The 18498-nt window shown below is 44.6% G+C and overlaps 1 protein-coding gene across 1 annotated transcript in view; it reads right to left on the bottom strand.

Moving 5' to 3' along the window:
- GNAT3 (G protein subunit alpha transducin 3) overlaps positions 1 to 16643 on the bottom strand; it is a 41508-nt gene extending 24865 nt beyond the window's left edge. The window contains exon 1 of the mRNA XM_077338035.1: positions 16502 to 16643. The gene's annotated coding sequence lies outside the window, so the exon portion shown is untranslated. The remainder of the gene's footprint in view (positions 1 to 16501) is intronic.
- Between the last annotated feature and the right edge of the window lie 1855 nt (positions 16644 to 18498).

Here is an 18498-nt window from a genome sequence, read left to right as displayed (position 1 = left end):
CCCTGCCGCTCTGATAGCAGGGGTGGGAATAATAAGTTCCACCATGTTGGGATTGTTTAAAGTCTTTTAATGGGTATTTTAATGGGGATAGGACTGCTGTGACCCGCCACGAGCCTACGGGGAGTGGCGGGATATAAATCCAAATAATAATAATAATAATAATAATAATAAGTGGCAAACTCATAGACAATAGAGAATAATGAACAAATTAAAACAATACAACTGATCAAACAATATTAATATGCAAATATTCCAAGCATGGTATAGTGATTAAGAGTAGAGATGTGCGAAATACTTCAGATTTGGGTATTTTGGGGATTTATCTGTGCCAAATCAATAATCCCATCAGATTAAATCAGATAGATCACAGAAGCCCAGAACAATTCAGACCTGATTCAACTGATTCAATTTAGCTTTGAAAAGGATTCCACCAAATAGCTGATTCAGATGATCAGTTGTTTGTTGGGGTCTTTAAATGCCTCCTGGGAAGATGGAGCAAAAAGCTGCCAAACAGTTGATCCTCAGGATCAGCTGTTGGGGGACTATTTAAATGTCTCCCCCTCCTACCCAGACACTTCCCAGGCAGTAGAGGGTTGATCTTGACTTCTTGGGAAGGGTCTGGGGGGAGAACAGCTGCCAAATAGTTGATCCTGATAGATCAGCTGCTGAGACCCTTTAAATATTTCCCCCACCCTTCCCAGACAGCAGAGATCATGACTGCACTGTCTGGGAAAGGTCTACATGGGAAGAATGCATTCAAGGGGCCTCCAAACAGCTAATCAGTCAGGAACAGCTGTTTGGCAGCTCTCCTCCCCACAGACCCTTCCCAGGCAGTGGAAATTGAGCCTCTGCTATCTGGGAAGGGTCTGTGGGAGGGAACAGTCACTCTCCCGGAGCCTTTAGAAGAAGAAGAAGAAGAAGAAGAAGAAGAAGAAGAAGAAGAAGAAGAAGAAGAAGAAGAAGAAGAAGAAGAAGAAGAAGAAGAAGAAGAATTGGTTCTTATATGCTGCTTTTCCCTACCTGAAGGAGGCTCAAAGCGGCTTGCAGTCACCTTCCTTTTCCTCTCCCCACAACAGACACCCTGTGGGGTGGATGAGGCTGAGAGAGCACTGATATCACTGCTCGGTCAGAACAGTTACATGTGGGGGAGCGCAGAATCGAACCCAGCATGCCAGATTAGAAGTCCACACTCCTAACAACTACACCAAACTGGCTTTAAGAGCTGACCTGCAGTCTTTTGATGGGGAACCCCATCATCCCTGGTTTAACTACAGTATTTGCTGGCATATAAGACTACTTTCCCCCCCTGAAAAACATGCTTCCAAGTGGGGGGGGGGGTCGTCCTATACGCCGGGTGCACTTCAGTACTGTAATGTAATGTAACAAACTCTATATTTAGAGTGGAAATGTTGGGGGGTCGTCTTATACACCCAGTCATCTTATATGCCGGCAAATACGGTAACTTATTCATGTTGGAGTTTGAAAAGAAATGGCTATGTAACACCAATATTAAACCTTTTCATCATTTTATTATGGATAACTTTTTGGATGACTTTTTGTTTTGTTTTTAGGGATGTTACTTTACTGGACCAATTTGTGACTTGGGCTGACACTGTACATCTGTCCATTAAATTTGTTCATAATATGGATCCTATTTGAATAGCTTTTTTGGACATGTGGGTTAAACTTAACCTGGGCTGATTCTGCACTTACTTTGTTTATTCCATTGTCAATCCTGTTGAATTCAGATTGATTTGAACGTGGGTCTTCCTCTTCCCCCCCCCTCATTGAAACAGAAACGTGTCCTGCACATGGTTAGGGTAGTTCAGAAGGGGGGGGGGGAGCCAAGCACAGCCTCTTTCTTTTCTTGAAGGGGGGGAGGAGCCAAGCAGAGTGGGAGCCTCTTTCTTTTCTTGGGGGGGGGGGAGAGGATCGAAGAAGGCGGAGGAGGGAGAAAAAAATCCAAGACCGACAGAAGTTGAGAGAAATTAGGGGCTTCTCCTTTAAGGCAATCTTGTCATATGGGCAGCTTTGGCCAATCAGGAAATCTCTTCCACAGAGCAGAGCCCAGATTCAAAACAGCCTACTTTCTCAATCTGATTCTCAAAATATTGAGGGTTAAAAGCACTCTAAGATATCACACGATAAAGGTAGGGTCATGCCGGATCAATCCTGCTTATTGTAGAAGGAAAATTTAAATCGCCCAAAATCAAAATGGAAATCGCATTCTGTGTAGATGGCAGGGACTGAATCAACCTGGGATTGGAATAAAAGCTCCATGCAGTTTACACCCTGGATGGGTCATTGTCAGTTTCTGCTTTTAGAAAATCTACAGAACACAACATGTTATTGCATTTTAAATCTTTTCATTCCATCCAACCCTATGGGCAATTTCTAAGGTAGGGCCGTTCCCGGCCCTAGGGAAGCACGCCTAGCCTCGACCAGGGCCAGGGCCTTTTCGGTCCTGGCCCCCACCTGGTGGAATGAGCTCCCGGGTGAGCTGCGGGCCCTGCGGGACCCTTTAACGTTCCGCAGGGCCTGCAAGACGGAGCTCTTCCGCCAGGTCTATGGTTGAGGCTGGGGCTGCCGGGGTACATCGACTGCTCTCCCTCGGGCTTCCTGAACATCGTTGACCTCCTTCTCCTCCACCCCCCCTTCTTTAGGAATGGGGGTAGGAAGGGGATCTTATTATTGTGCTGCCATGTTGTGACATTTTAAAGTCTTTTAATGGGAGTTTTAATGGGTTTTTTAAGACATTGTAACCCGCCGCGAGCCATTTGGGAGTGGCGGGAAATAAATCGAAATAATAATAATAATAATAATAATAATAACAAAGCCATCAATACAAATAAGGAGGATTTTGAACATGCTTGCCAATTTTTAAAGAGGTCACAATTGTCCAGTGGAGGTTATACTACATACCAAAAAGAGAGCTAGCACTGTTTTCAGGGACTCACTTATGCAATATGGGAGCAAACTGCCACTTGACAGGATTGTTTGTTCTTTGGAATATTTTCCTTATGCCCACAGAGTAAAGAATGTTAGTCTATGTCATTGGCATTTGATTGCACATATTAAGGGATGTGATTAAAAGTCTTTATTTATGTAGAGAAGGATCAGAAGTACTAAGGAGTATTCCTCCTGGTAACATGGCTCTTGCATGTGACAATAGGTTACCTTCAGGTAGTTTTAAATGTGGTACGTGTCTAGTTTGTAATTACATGGTGGAGACTAAGGAATTTCAACATCCCACGAGGACTGATATACATATTGTTAGATCATTTAACAATTGTAATACAACTAGTGTGATTTATTGTATCTGGTGCCTATGTAAACTGTTGTATATAGGCATTTTAACTCACCCTTTAAAGAAGAGGATCTTTGAGCATGTTTTCAGTACCACAACCATATTTTGGATGCTCCTCTAATGGGACTTTTTATGTGCTGTCATCATTCATTGGATTAATTAAGATTCTGTGGACTGGAAAGCCTGAAGGAAGTGGGACTGTTTAAATTTAATTGTCAAAGAACACTTTGGCAAAAAGAGTCATGATTCAATTTCTTTTAGGACACATTATTTCCACACAGAAAACCTGTGATTTGTCTTACTTTTTGCAAAGTCTGTACATTTGATTATTTTTGTGAAGTCTATGAATCAGGTGTTTTTATGGTTTTTGTAAATGTTTTGATTATAAGGTTTAAGGGGTTGTACCTCTTTAAGGTGATTTATTAGATTTAGCTTGGGTTTCTATTTAATGAGGGCGCTATGCATGAAAAATTTTGGGGAACAGAATCAGAGGTAGCATTTGCTATGGAATCCCCCATTAACATTAATAATATTTCTAAGTTGAATGAAACTTTGATCTATTGGATAATTTAAGGTTATAGTATTTATTGACAGGTGTGTTACTCATTTGGGGTTGGAATATTATGGATGTGACATTAATAAGAGGTTACATTTTCAGATTAAAATATAGAAGAGTCACAGTGATATTAAGGTAGGAGCCATAAATAGAAATTGACTAATGGTTGACGCCATGGATTTTATGGTGGATTTTAGCTTTTATGTTTTATTCTTCTACTAGAATTAAAGCCCATTTTATTTGTGAATAAAATGGGTGCTAAGAGCCGGTCTTCTCTCGGCCCTGGGAGCGGCCTCACCGCAGCGAGGCAGCTCCCGGGGGCGAGAGAAGGGCGGCTCTGGCCCCCCCACCCTCCCCAAAGGGCAAAACGGCATTCTCTCGGCCCCGGGAGCGGCCTCGCCATGGCGAGGGCGCTCCCAGGGCCGAGAGAAGGCCGGGCTGGCCCCCCACCCTCCCTGAAGTGAAGAACGGCGTTCTCTCGGCCCCGGGAACAGCCTGACCGCAGCGAGGCCACTCCCGGGGCCGAGAGAAGGGCGGCTCTGGCTCCCCCACCCTCTGTGAAGCCCCAAACGGCGTTCTCTTGCCCCTGGGAGCGCTCCCGGGGGGGAGAGAAGGCCAGCTCCCACCCCCCCACCCTCGGCCAAGCCCCAAACAGCATTCTCTTGCCCCCGGGAGCGGCCTCGCTGTGGTGAGGCCGCTCCCGGGGCCGAGAGAAGGCCAGCTCCCACCCCCCCCCACTGTCAGCCAAGCCTGGGGCTTCGGGGGCGCTAGTCGTTAGAGGCGGTGGTCGCGAGTGGGGAAGACTCACCGTCGCCATGGTGGGAGGGAGAGGGAGCATTAGCGGCATGTCGGGGCAAGTGTGGCGATCCATGAGGTTTGCGGCCATGTGCTGGGTGTGTGAGCGTCGTGGGACGGCGTCAAGGAGGTCGGCGGCGTGGCGGGGGGTGAGGCCGCCATCTTGGGTGGAGTGACAGGGCCGAGTGGGTGGGTCATGTGGGTGGTGGAGTGGCTCGGCGTCGGAGAGGCTGCGCGGGGATCGGCCCTTTGGCATTGGTGACGTGGCGGATCGAGTCGCCGGCAGAGGAGGTCAGTGGCGGGCCACGGAGATCGGGGGAAGCAGCTTAGCATGGCGGCGGTCGGGGCGGCAGCAGGGCGGCGGGGCCATCTGTATCTGAGGCCGCGGGGAAGGAAGGGCAATGGTTCGTCAGCGGGAAAGGAGCAGGTCCTGCTCCTTTCCCGGCAGCGAACCATATGGGGACAGAGTGTGGGCAGGGAGTCCAGGGCGGGCCAAGTGGCCACTTGGCCCCTGAGTGGCTCTCGGAGAGGGCCAATCAGGAGCCGCTTTGCGGCTCCTGATTGGCCCTTTCCGAGTTTTTATCCCAGACGGGTCCCGCCCTAACTCCTCCCCACAAGCCCTTATTGCTTTATTTAGTCCGCGGCGCCCCGCACCGCGGGACATTTAAAGATTTTGGAATTACAGCCACTGATGAAGGTATCATCCTAAAAAATGAATATTTAATATTGGGCATTTTTGGAATTTTGGCATTTGCTACTACAATAAATAAGATTTGTAATTTGCACATTGTTTCTTTACTAGCTTTTTTCTTCATTTCCAGGTTCTTCAGCTAATGGGTCTTTCTGCCTTGAGGATCAGCTATTTGGCAGCTCGCCCCTGCACAGACTCTTCCCAGGCAGTGGAGATTGAGCCTCTACTACTAGGGAAAGGTCTGTGGGTGGGAAAAGTCACTCTCCCTGAGCCTTTAAGAGCTGACTGCCAGCTGAGATTGGGTGGGGTATGTGCAATGTGGACATGTCCATCTCATGTCTGTTCTCCCAACCCTTTAGGAGCTGGCTACCGGCTGATATTGGGCAGGGTTGGTGCAGGATGGACAGCCTGCCTGGGGCGAGGTTTAAAGACCCTGCCAAACAGCTGACCCTCTTAGTAAGGTGCTTGGTGAAGTGTTTTTTTCCTACTGTCCAGGAATGGCTGGCTGGAGGCATTTAAAGGGACCTATGTCCCTTTAACAGCTGATCCCCAGGGAGACTTCTCTCTACTATATGATAAGCTGTTTGGTGACTGATTCAGCTGAAGCAGTTTGGGTTTTTACAAATTGGATAAACATGAACTGATCAACTGAATCAGTGAGTTCAAGCTGTACTGAATCAGGAGAACCAAAATTCAAAAAGTACCATTTCCACCACCACCCCCCCCCCCAGTGGATATCCCTAGTTAATAGTGGCAGACTCTAATCTGGAGAACCAGGTTTGAGTCCTCATTCATCCACATGCAGCCAGCTGAATGCCCTTTGACATAGTTCTTGTAGGGCTGTTCTTGCAGAGTAGTTCTGTTAGAGCTCTCTCAGCCCCACCTACCTCACAGGGTGTCAGTTATGAGGAGAGGAAGGGAAAGGTATTTGTAAGGTGTTTGGGACTCCTTCAGATAGTGAGAAGTTGGATATAACACTTTTTCAAACATCTCCACCCACTCCCACACACATAGGTTAACATGTATCACTCAAGAAGATGAGTCAAGAGGAAGAACATAAAGCAGGGGATGATTGCTATCTTTCTTAGCAGGCTCTAAGCAGAGATTCAGATCCTCAGGAAAGGGTTCCAAATAACTGATCGAGGAACAATGTCAAATGATGAACTCCAAGGAGAGGCAAAATTCATAGGACCTAGCCGCACATGGCAATCTAAGCTGCTGCAGAAATACGGAGAGGATTTGGGGTTAGTTCAGAAATGCACTTTGGGGGCAGATTCTGGGTCTTATCATATCTCTGGTCTGATTAGATCAGTGTGGGTGTACCTCTGACCCTGCCTGTTCCCTCTGAGCTTTCAGCCTTCTTTTGGAGATGTCCCAAATCTCCTTTGGGAATACCCATGTGACAGGAAAAGAAGAGCTAGCCTTAGTGCCAGCACAGACAAAAGCTGGCAAAGTGGAAGTCTGAGGCAATAAAGGCTCATTAACAGCACAGACCTACGTGGTGTTAAATTAAGTCCACTGAATGTGCAGCTGTGTTTTGGGTGGCAGTAGTAGTTTATAAATATTTTTACTTTGTTTGCACGCTAGGTGGTGCTGGTGCCAGCAGGAGAAGGATGCTGGAAAGGGCTAACCAAAATGTACCTGCAAGACAATGAAATTTTGCCTGAACAAACTCTGTCTCCCTGAAACAGGTCAGGCTGTTCAACATCTATACACTTTGCAAAAATAATTCCATTTTAAAATGTAAATTCACCTGAAATCAAAGCTTTTTAAAATGGCAACAAAACAGCAAACCCTTGTCTATTGAAACAGTATTTGGGTGGCACTGTTTCCCCAAACAAGTGAAAAGATACCGGAAAGAAGGAATGCTTTTATAAATAAATGAGTAAATACATATTTTATTTCTATACTGCCCAATCCTTAGCTCAGGGATGTTAACAACAATTTTAAAAGACCCATAATAAACAACAGGTCCTTCTTAAAAACCATCTCCCATTATTTGACTTCGCGTGGGGATTGATCAGTTTTTGGAGGGGTTCCTGTCAGTGAATGTTTCCAGCGGGGAGGCCAGCATCTCATGATGCTATTGCCCAGTCCAAGCCTGGCAGGACAGCTTAGTTTTTCAGGCACTCTGGAACTATTTAAAATCACAGAGGGGCTGGAACTCTTCAGGCAGAATGTTCCCCCAGGCTGGGACCAAGGCTGAAAAAAACCCTGGCCCTTGGTTGGAGACAGTGTTATCTCTCTGGGGCTGGAGACCCTAAGTAGATTTAGACTGTTCTTTGGTTAGTCCTGATAAAACAGGGGTCCCAGTTCATTTAGGGCCTTGAACCCACAATCCAGATCCTTGAATCTGATTCAGTTTCCAATCTGGAGCCAGTGCAGCTAGGAGGTATGATATTTGCTCTCCATGGGGTTCTTGTTAGGAACTGAGCTGCTGCGTTCTGAACCAGTTGGAGTGTCTGGAGCAGACACCTCTAGGTAAGGGGACCTCATCTCGCCCTATGCCCCCCGCAGGGTTTTACGCTCTGCGGGTAAAATCTGCTTGTCATACCCGGCCCCCAGGAAGTACGTCTGGCCTCTATCTGGTGGAATGAGCCCCTCTACCTGGTCCTGGCCCCTACCTGGTAGAATGAGCTCCCGGAAGAGCTATGGGCCCTGCAGGAGCTTTCGGCATTTCACAGGGCCTGTAAGACGGAGCTCTTCCACCGGGTTTATGGTTGAGGCTGGTGCGCCAGGAAAGAGCTGAAACCCTCTGGGTCAGTCTTGGGCGGGTTAATGGTCAATGACCCCTTGCCCCCTTGGTGGAGAGTGGGGTGAGTTTTGTTATTTTTAGTCCGCCTTTTTGGATATCTTGGGAACTGTTGTAATTATATATTGTGTGATTTTACTGGGGCATTTTATTGGGGTTTTATGTGTGTTGTAACCTGCCATGAGCCTTTGGGGGTGGCGGGCTAGAAATCTAAAGATAATAATAATAATGATAATAATCAAAACAAGGAAGAGCTGGTTGGATTCGGAGCAACTTAGGTAGAGATAGTCTCAATTGCTTGAGATAATGCTTGTGAGTTAAAACCAGAATGATTCTTATAGCTGGAATGTTTTTATCTTTTATAATATTTAAGTTATCAATGATAATAATGATAATAATGATAATAATAAGGTGCAGGCATAATGGAAGAGTGCTTGATGAACAACATCTGTGACCTGGGCCTCCATGGATAGGGAGGTACCCAGATTCTTGCTGGTTGTTAAAGGTGTTAGATGGACCCCATCAAGGGTCACGAGCTCTCCAGATGTCAACCCAGCCTCAGGCCTCCATCTTAGCTGGATTCAACTTCAGCCGACTCCACTGAAGCCAAGCCACCCAGCCACAGCATGTAGATGTTGACAAATGGCCACCCATCAGCAGAAATAGCCGGGTGTCATCAGCGTAATGATGGCAGCACAGCCTAAAACTCTGGGCCAGCTGGGCAAGGGGGCATATGTAGATGTTAAATAGTATCAGGGAGAGAATAGCTCCCTGCAGGATCCTGTATATCAGAACCTGACGTTGAGCAATATTTTGGGATAAAATGAAGTATTTTAACTGAAAAGTATAGGGAAGAGCGTGCTGGTGGATGTTTCTTGTTCTATCTGGAGTTTTGTTGTTACATTTGAGAATTTGGGGGAAACATTAATCCCATATATAACGGCAGTGCAGGTAGTGTAGACACTCTGTATAAATATTTTTCTTTGTTCCATCCGAATAAAAACTTGAAGAAAGACATTGTGCAGTCATTTGAACATGATCACAGGCAGCAGCCCACCAGTGTTAACAGAACTGGGTTGCAAAACCAGTGCTTGCCAGTCATCAAGGTTGTGATCATAGAAGTCTCTATACATACTCCCATTTCCTCCCTTTGTGGTGCTTGGGGAGGGGGGGAGTCTCACCAAATTTCACCATTCACCAATGGCCATCATGGTATTGCTCCCTTTTTTGGTCACCAAAAGCCCCTCTTTCTTGAAAAGGAGATTTGGTGAACTGACACCTGAACCTTTCCTTTTCGGGGGGCCATGTTTGGCAGAACCCCTTCAAAGGCTGCTGGGGACTTCCTGGATTTTGGGATGAGAAGATGGGAGTGGGCAGGATTTGGATTCCTCAGCTGGGTATGGTATATGTCCTCCAAAAGTCTACTCACCCAAACAGCTTGTCACTTTGAGCGCTAGGGAGTTTTGACAGCCAACGCAGGCAGCTCACCACTATGGAGGTTAGGTTTTGCTGTGTGAGTTTGGATCACCCTTTGTCCCAATGCTTGGCTCAAGTTTCTCTCCAAACCAAATCACCCACATCACAACAGGGATGTATGCTTTTGTTTTGTTTTGTTTTGTTTTGCATAGTGTGGGCACCTCTTGATCCCCCCTCCAATTATGCTGGCATCAGGGAAAGTGGCTACTTAAGAGAATGGGCAAGATTTATAGAAGCACCCCCTGCCTTCCACCATTAATGCCCACTTGAAGAACACCATCTAATGAGTACTGACGCAGTTCATAAAGTTGAGGGCTCGTTGGAAAAAAAACTATACTGGTGCAAGTTTACCACATTAACTGTAAATGCAGCACACTAACGCTAGCTTGCTGCAGTATTACAGAATGCTACCCTTGGTCACTTCCAGGTTAGACCCAGAAGAACACAATTAAAAAGAAAACAACAACAACAAAAAACGATTTCTCTTGCTTCCTTTCCAAGGAGCTGCAGGTAGTGGAGCTTGCAACAAGAGGGCCCTTTCTGCACACATAGGATAATACACTTTCAATGTGCTTTGGCAGCTGGATGCTGGGGGAAGATGCCTTGTGTTTTGCCCTTCATGGGACACAATTTGTTAACTCTGTAGTTTAGCAACATTGCAAGTGTGCTGTCTGAGGCCTCATTCCATGAGATCTAAGAAGACACAAAGGGCAGGCCAATGAAAGAATGGTTGACCTTCTGCAGTAATTTTTTCAGCACTAGGTCTAATTATTATAATCTGAAAAAAAGAAGATTCTTCTGGGATTAGCTGACCTTTATTCTAGTTCCCCCCTAAACCATTGTATTTCCTTTGTATTTGTAGAAACAGGGTGTGCATGTGAGCCTTCAGTCAGGAAGTGTGTTAGGAGGTTTATAATAAATGAAAGCACATGATGCTCTCATCTGGAACATTCAATTCCCAACAGAGCAGCAAGGCAGTACAATCTCTCAGTTTCCACAGTGCTTTGTGGTACATAAAATGAGACATGAAAAATATAGCTTTGCTCGTACCTTTCCCTCAAATTACACAGTAACTTGACAAGAAACAGGAACAATTTCTTTGACTATACACTAAGGCTTAATTCACTCATCTCTCTGGAGTTTTGTCTCAGTTTCTACATTTTTGAAAAAATATTTTCCAATCATATTTAGCTAGTTTTGTGTGAACCAAATTTTGCTAGATACTCCAGATGATGAGCTTCATTCCACAGGAAATAAACCATTTCCATCACCTCCCCTGGGAAAAAGGGACCCTGCCTGCCAGAGCTGCAGGGGACAGCTGAGGCTGGCTGACCAAGCAATTCTTGGGTGTCAGCCTCCAGGTGAGAACTGGAGACACACTGAAGTCCACTCAGGGCTCACCTGGGTTCCCCTGGAGAGCACGGGAGTGTGTGGGATGCCAGCAACACTAGTGGTCTTGGGATGCCAGCCTCCAGGGGGGAGGCACCCCAAACACTATATCGGGGGGGGGGCAAATCCATGCCCTGGGGAAGCCTCTGAAAGCAAGGGGGTACAGTCACATGGACACCTTCCTCCCCCTCAGCAGGATTATCACAAGCACCAACCCTACTGTCCTCCAGTGGAGGTGCTCAGGGTGGCCTAAGTGCTTAATCCATGCTCCCATTATCACAGGCTTCTTGCCACAATATTCAGTGAACCCCTGCATTCACTTAGATATCATCCTACTGGGCTGGGATGTATTTTCTTCTCTGGAAAATGAACAATCTCAAGAGGAATTCCAGGGTGCCTTAATTAAGTTTCCTTATTGTTACTGTTCAAGACACTTCACACCCAGGCCCCAAGTGCCAATCCTTGTTTGCAGGACTATATTTTAACCTTACAGTGGAGGAAAATCACAGTTCCCATTTACCTAAGATTTATTTATTTATGTTTTGAAGGGAGATGGCACATCTCCAGATCCATGTGGTTGAACATAAGACAGAAGCACCTTGGGAGATTCATTGCAGCCTCCCCTCTTACAAGAGAAAAATTCAAACTCTCCAATAGTAGTGCAGATCTTGAAAATGGTCCAGTAGTGTGGAGGATCCTAAAGGTTCCTTCAAAGGCATGAAGACCCCAATGGCCTCCAGTGCAAATCCTACTAATTGCACTAATCATAATTAACTTGCAAGGAATTTCAGCCCCAAACATTCCATCACCAGTCCTCATTTATCCCATTCTACCTTCCATCTTGAAAGTGTTCTTCCACATGCTGTTTCTCTTTCCTGTGCTTTAGTCTCATTTACCTAAATTTCTTGCTGGCCTACTATACCGCTTACTGATTCCCATAGCATCCCCACCAAACTAGGGAATCCTTCCCTTTGACCCTCAAATCCCTTCACTATTCATATTTTCTGATCCCTACCAGGCAACACCAGTCTCTGCTCTGGTGGTGTTTCTCTGGCCTAGCCACACAGGGGGAACCCAGTGTTTTTGGTTTAAGATTACTACAATTGGACACTAGAATTATTGTACTGGTTGTTACAATATTGATCCATGAACTGTTCCATTATTTCATAATTCGGCCTTTTTGTACTGGGCATTTATTTATTTATTTTATTTGTTTATCACAGGGCATGTAAGTAAGTAATATAGCCAGGAGATACTAAGATTATCTGGCTGCCAGACAAGAGACATTTGGAGGTGGTTTGCCATTGCCTGCCCCATGTTATGACCCTGGTTTGACTTGGAGCTCACCCTTCCAAGTGCTAACCAAGGCCAACCCTAATTAGCTTCCAAGATCAAATGGGATTGGGCTCCTCAGGGAAGGTGGAAAATTTATGATGGTTCCTTGTCATGGACAGAGTGCAATGCTGACAGCTGCTTCAAGGTCAGCAATGAAGTGGATGGTTTGTCCTTGCACTCTGGAGAGCTTTTCCTTGACCAGTGCAACTGTGGAGCCATGCATGGTGGGCAACATTCAGTGGTTTATGGTCCACTGTGGGGAGATCGAGTACCAGAGAGCTATGTGGTGGAGCAACCAGTGAAAGAATATGTCTTTCTTGAGGGAAAAGGGTTGACCATCATCTCACAAATGAGGAGTGTGAGTTCTTCCTGAATCCTCCCCATTTGTCCTTTTGGGCGGTACTGGGACCATGGAAGCATGACTTCTTTGAGGCTGGTTTGCCTTAGTGCCCCAATCACTGTCTCAGAGCATGGGGAGCCTTTCTTGTAGGGGTCCCCTGCCACTTGTCTCTGCAGAGTGGGAATGGTTTCCCACAGCCTGCCACCCCTTCCTCTGGTGGCAACAAAGTACGGTGCATCCTTGGCAAGTGCCGCAGAATCTACTCCATACCCAAACTCCAGCAGCAGAGATCAAATCACAAGCAAGAGTAGTAGTGTATATAAACATGGGTCCTCTGGGAAAGCACTCAGCATGAGAACAGAGCTCTGAGTCCACTCCACTCCACATTCTAGTCTTAGTAGCAGAGAGAAGATCACAAGCAGAATACAAAACAATGAGTCTGCTGTGATAACTTTATGACTCTCTCTCTCTCAATTCATCAGCCAATAAAGAAGCAAAGCTGACAAATATATAGCCTTCTGGGCCCATAGAACACAATGAGAATGCTGTGATTGGTGACTGACAGTGCCTGTTAAAGTTTGGATGGTCCTTATTTGTGTTTCCAAGGCTAGAGAATTCTGCCTTCAAGTTTTGTAAACAGTTTAATTGATCAGCACCCATCTTCCTCTGCTTACAAACCACCACAAACAATGCTGAAATTTAGTGAAACGTGAACTGAACAGGGCCTGCAAGACAGCTCTTCTGCCAGGTATTCAGTGAGGATGGGACAATTAATATCGGAATAGCTAGAAAATTAGGCTAACTCCCCACTACATCTCCCCCAAGGCACAGGTGTGTGTGTGTGTGTGTGGAGGGAGGGCTTTATTGAGCTGAGGGGAGGGGAAGGAGGGGAGGGGGCCTACAGTATATTTTCATTGCCAGAGGGATCGTAATGATTGGAGATTAATGTGATTTTGTTGTGGGGTTTTTATTTTGTAACCTACCACGAGCCAGCTAGTCTGGGAGTGGCAGGCAATAAATCTAGTAATAACAATGATGATAATAAATTTTATATTGTGAATAGGGATAGGCATTGAGCAATTCACAACCTCATATTCATCAAGAATATGGCTGGTTCATGCCCCCTCAAACCTAGGTTCAGAAGAGGTGCCCCTCCCAAAATTTCCCAGGCCTTTGGTTTGATAAAGTTTGGGGTCCAGATAATTTAAACCTAGTCACTAAGTAGAGCAATCTGCCCCTCAGCTGTTAGTTAGAAATGACTCTGAACCATTAAAGCAGGCTGTTTCATTCTCCCCCTTTCCAGGGTAAACCTGACAGGCCAGTCAGACATTTCAGCCTGACAGCAGATGGGTGTGCATGCTCTGCATACCCTGTAATGCCTGTAATTTATTTCAGGCTGACAGTGGGGCATGCGCTTCTTCTCTGTGAGCCTGAAATGACTGCAAGAGATTTCAGTTTGTCAGTTCCAAGCCAGTCAGTTTAATGCTGGTCTTCTCAACCAGGGTTTTGTGAAACCCCGGGATTTCTCGATGGTCTGGAAGGGTTTCCCAAATTGGTGGAAGCTTAATGTGGTTTTGTTGTGGGATTTTTATTTTGTAACCTACCACGAGCCAGCTAGTCTGGGAGTGGCAGGCAATAAATCTAGTAATAACAATGATGATAATAAATTTTATATTGTGAATAGGGATGGGCATTGAGCAATTCACAACCTCATATTCATCAAGAATATGGCTGGTTCATGCCCCCTCAAACCTAGGTTCAGAGGAGGTGTTAGTAAACATTTATTGGGTGATATGACCATCTATTATCCTGTTGTCCCTGGGCAATGATTGGCCTGGAGGGGGTGGGAAGGGGGTGGATCCCGGGTGGGCATGAACACAGCTATATTCTGCATGGCATCATCATGAAGGCTCTGGAGTTTCTCAAAGCCTAAAGAATATTTCAGGTGTTTCTCAATGGTAAAAAAGTTGAGAAAGGCTGTCCCAAGGCAAACTACTAGCAACTATAATCACAGGATTATTATTAGGCACATAGAGGGGGGAAAACAGAATCAATATCAAAGTAGGGAATCCAAGCCAAACCAACCCTGTGGTGGTTAAAATCCCTAAGCTGCGGCTAAAATAGTGCGGCTAAAATAGAACCAGAATTTTTATTCTGACCCTGGTGCAATAATTATATTTTTAAAAATCCACAGAACAATCCCCAAACTTCAACATTCCACAAAACCAAATCAAGGGAAATTATTTTTTAAAGAATCAGACAGTAAAATACCTGAAGACTCTCATTACTACAACTTTCTCCCTGGCAGAACACGTGCACACAGAAAATAGACTTGATGTAATATTTTGAAACAAATGTTATCTGTCCTGAAGATGTCTGGTAGATAGAAAAGAAGATGGTCAAGTTTCCCAGGCAGGCAGCAGGCAGTAGAAATCTGAGGCAAACCAGGGCAGCAGAAATAGCAAGCAGTAACACATTCCAAAATCTAGCTCTGAAATGGAGCCAAGCCCCTTTTATCTACTTTTGTTAAAGCACAGAATAGTCTCGATGGAGCAGTCATATTGGGGTGATACTCCCCCCATGCCTTGTTGGCAGGGGAAAACAGCTTGGGGAGAGTAAGGAGACTTTCCGCTCCCCACCCCAATGTTTCATTTTTAAAATGCCATTCTCTGAAGCTGCTGTGGAGAACCTGTGTTCTCCAGACCCATTGAAATGTGTAGTTGGCCCTCCTAGAGGGATGTGAGGATTGTCATGGTTGGTCAGGCAGTGCAAGTGCTCCGTCTAATATCGGAAGCTATTGCCTGGGGCAGCTTCACTCTACTTGTGTTTCCAGAGTGCCTGAGAAATGGAAGGAAACAGTCCTGTCAGCCTCAAAATGGTAGCCCTGGATATTCTCAGATATTTGTAGGACTTTGGGGGAATCAGTGTTTGGTATTCTGGAATCCCAAATATCATTTTGACTGAGTGGAATAAGCCTGAAGAGGACTGATAAGCTATTTTTTGTTCATCCCTAATCTGTTCCTCTTTTAGCTATTGTTTAAATAAGGCTTTATCTGCCTTGAATTTTGTTTTAGCTGGTTGCTTGTGCAACTACGTGCCTATTCTGTTTTTCCCAGGCCCTGAGCTCAGCGAACAATTCCCTGCATGCAATTCCATCTCAGTCAATGTATTATCTGGAACAGCCCTTAATGCTGAAGTATTTCCTCTGCCAGGAGATCTCTGCCTCCAAGTGTTGTGTTCCTGTTTATGATTAAATTTACAGGTTTTCCACCTTTCCCTGAAACCAATTAGCACTGGTCTATGCCCCACTGGATACACTGAGAAAGAAGAATGAACAGTTTCTGTCCAAAAATCCTAAACCCTTCAGCCAAGGAATCTAAAATGGAAATAAAATAATAGAATGGAGGCTTGGAGCTGGGTGTAGTAGAGTCACTAGATGTGTCTATTGTATCTCATATAAGTATTTTTAGAACATCCAGGGCTGTTGTAAAAGTCATAATATATATGAAAAACATCTTGAGCACTTAGAAAGCATGGTGAAAAGTCAAACTGTTGCTGTAAAATAATAAACCTACAAAGCTGACAAATCTTTAGTATCACCAATAGCACATTATAATAGACCACTTTAGTGAGCAGTTTTTAAAATGTTAATTTTGTCAACCATACAGCATGTTTGAATGTAGCTGTAAAATTATAATTGCATATTTTTACTTGTAATGCATAAATATATATCATAATTAGACTGTAAAACATATATCTGAGATGTGCTACATATCAACTCATATGGTCCTGGATGTATGCAGTACATCTACTGAAGATATTGCCTTATGTTTTCACCAATCAATAAATATATTCCATACCTCTACCATCAATCCTGAGACCTTTCCAGGGAATATCTTTGGCAAGTGAGCTTGCCATTTTCAGCAGCTGTAATCACCTGGGATTTGAGCCATCTTCTTTGAGCAGTGTGTCGAATAGTCTCTCAGCTGAGCCATAACTGTGTTTGTGAGAGTTTCATTTCCTTCTGTCTTGTGGCTGGATTTGCACTTACATAGTAGGTGAAACCAATTTTCCTCTAGTGTAATGAATGGTTGGTTCAGGTAAATAAATGAATCTTTGGGGATGGAACTTTGGCTTCCATGGCAGGCATTGACAATGATCAGATAGACACTGAGGAACATCAAATTACAAGACTCTATTCAAAATAGGCACATGATATATGACTGTGTTCTTTCTTCATCTAAGTAAGTTGCATGCAAGAAGTGGGAATGACCTACCAAACAATCGTCCACTTGTTTGTCATGAGTGAGTAGGACATGAGCAGAAGCCAAGGCTGCTCAAGCAGTCCTAATTTTCTATAAGTCAAATTGCCTTTTGTTTACCTGCTTTTATAAATGCTTACCCACCCCTACCTGAGGAACTTGGTTTCTCTAGTTGTGATCTGGCCATGGCTTGTTCATTCTCATTCATTGAGACCATTAAATTAATAGCAGCTTTTGGTCTAGATTGAGGAGTCCATTGATGAATGTTCAGTGAAGTCTCCCTGTTAGAGACCAGGACATTGGAAGTTCATTTCAGCTCGTTATTGACCCCAGCTCCAAGGTACGGAGGATTGAAACTGAACTGAGAAACCCCTTCGAAAACACCAACATATATGCAAGGTAGAACAATAGCAATTTCCCACTAGTGTGCGCTATTGACCTATTTCAGTGCAAACTCACTGGATCCAGCAGTTGGGATCCAGCGTGCATTGGCCAGTCGTGATAGCAGGATTATGATCCTGCCTTGGACTTCAAGTTCATGTCCTTGGCAAGTCTATAAACACAACATCCCCCATTGGTCCAGATATTAGGATGGGGTTTCCCCACTTTCTTAGTTATTCTAACCCAATCCCCTTCCTCATTACACCCTTTGCCTTATATGGTGTTTTCCCATTCATGTCCCATGATCAAAGCATTGCCATTTTGTTGGTCAAAGCCGATCTTCATGCCTTCTTCTCCAGGATAATAGCTCGCTTGATCTAATCCAGCAACAAGCTAAACCACTACTCAACCCATCTTGTAAGGTTTACATGGAAATGTCAAACAATAGGAGCCCATATTAAATCCTACACATTGTGCATACCAGTCCATCTGTAACCACCAGAATCACAGTATTATCCAAAGAAGTCTGTAAGACAATTAATTTTCCTATTTTGGGGTCTATTTTATGTTTCTGATTGGTGTCAACTTTGCCATAAAATCACAGATACTAAAAAAAAAAGCCCATGAAATGCTGTTATGGGTAAACTATAGACCTCAGAATAAAACTGAGTAATTTATTCACGGAAAGCACATGAAAATGTTTGAGACTATATTAGTGAGCTCCCTTTGGACATCTAAAAGGAAGTGAGGATAAGGAAAACATTTAGTTAAATGCTTGTGAAACTTCTTGGGATCTACCATTAAATGGTAGAAAGTGATCTCATCCATGGATTGATAGGGATCATTCCTGGTATATATTGTTCAATGTTGACATTTTGGATTTTTTGAAAATTATTATTATAAGAAACTATATCTAACATTGAGTGGACTGGTCCCAAATGAAGGCCACCAAATGCAGTCTACCCAAGGAAAAGTTAGGGTCTCTTCAGACTCTGGAGAATTCACCAGTAATGCAGGACCTCTTCCCCCGCCCCCGCCCCCGCAGCAGTATGCTGAAGACTGAAAATACTCCAGAAGGGAGAGAATATTGAAAGCAGCTGTGTCAAGTTAAAAGAGAAATGAGTAAATCCTGCAGGAAGAGATTTTGAATAAAGGGAGGGTTTCACAAATTGTTTTCCTCTGCTGAGATTCCTTGTACCTGCCCCAGCACATAG

This window comes from Paroedura picta, chromosome 5 (assembly GCF_049243985.1).
Source record: "Paroedura picta isolate Pp20150507F chromosome 5, Ppicta_v3.0, whole genome shotgun sequence".
NCBI classification, from domain to species: Eukaryota; Metazoa; Chordata; class Lepidosauria; order Squamata; family Gekkonidae; genus Paroedura; species Paroedura picta.
Note: the sequence above shows the minus strand (reverse complement) of the source record. Positions and strands in the feature narration are given on the sequence as shown.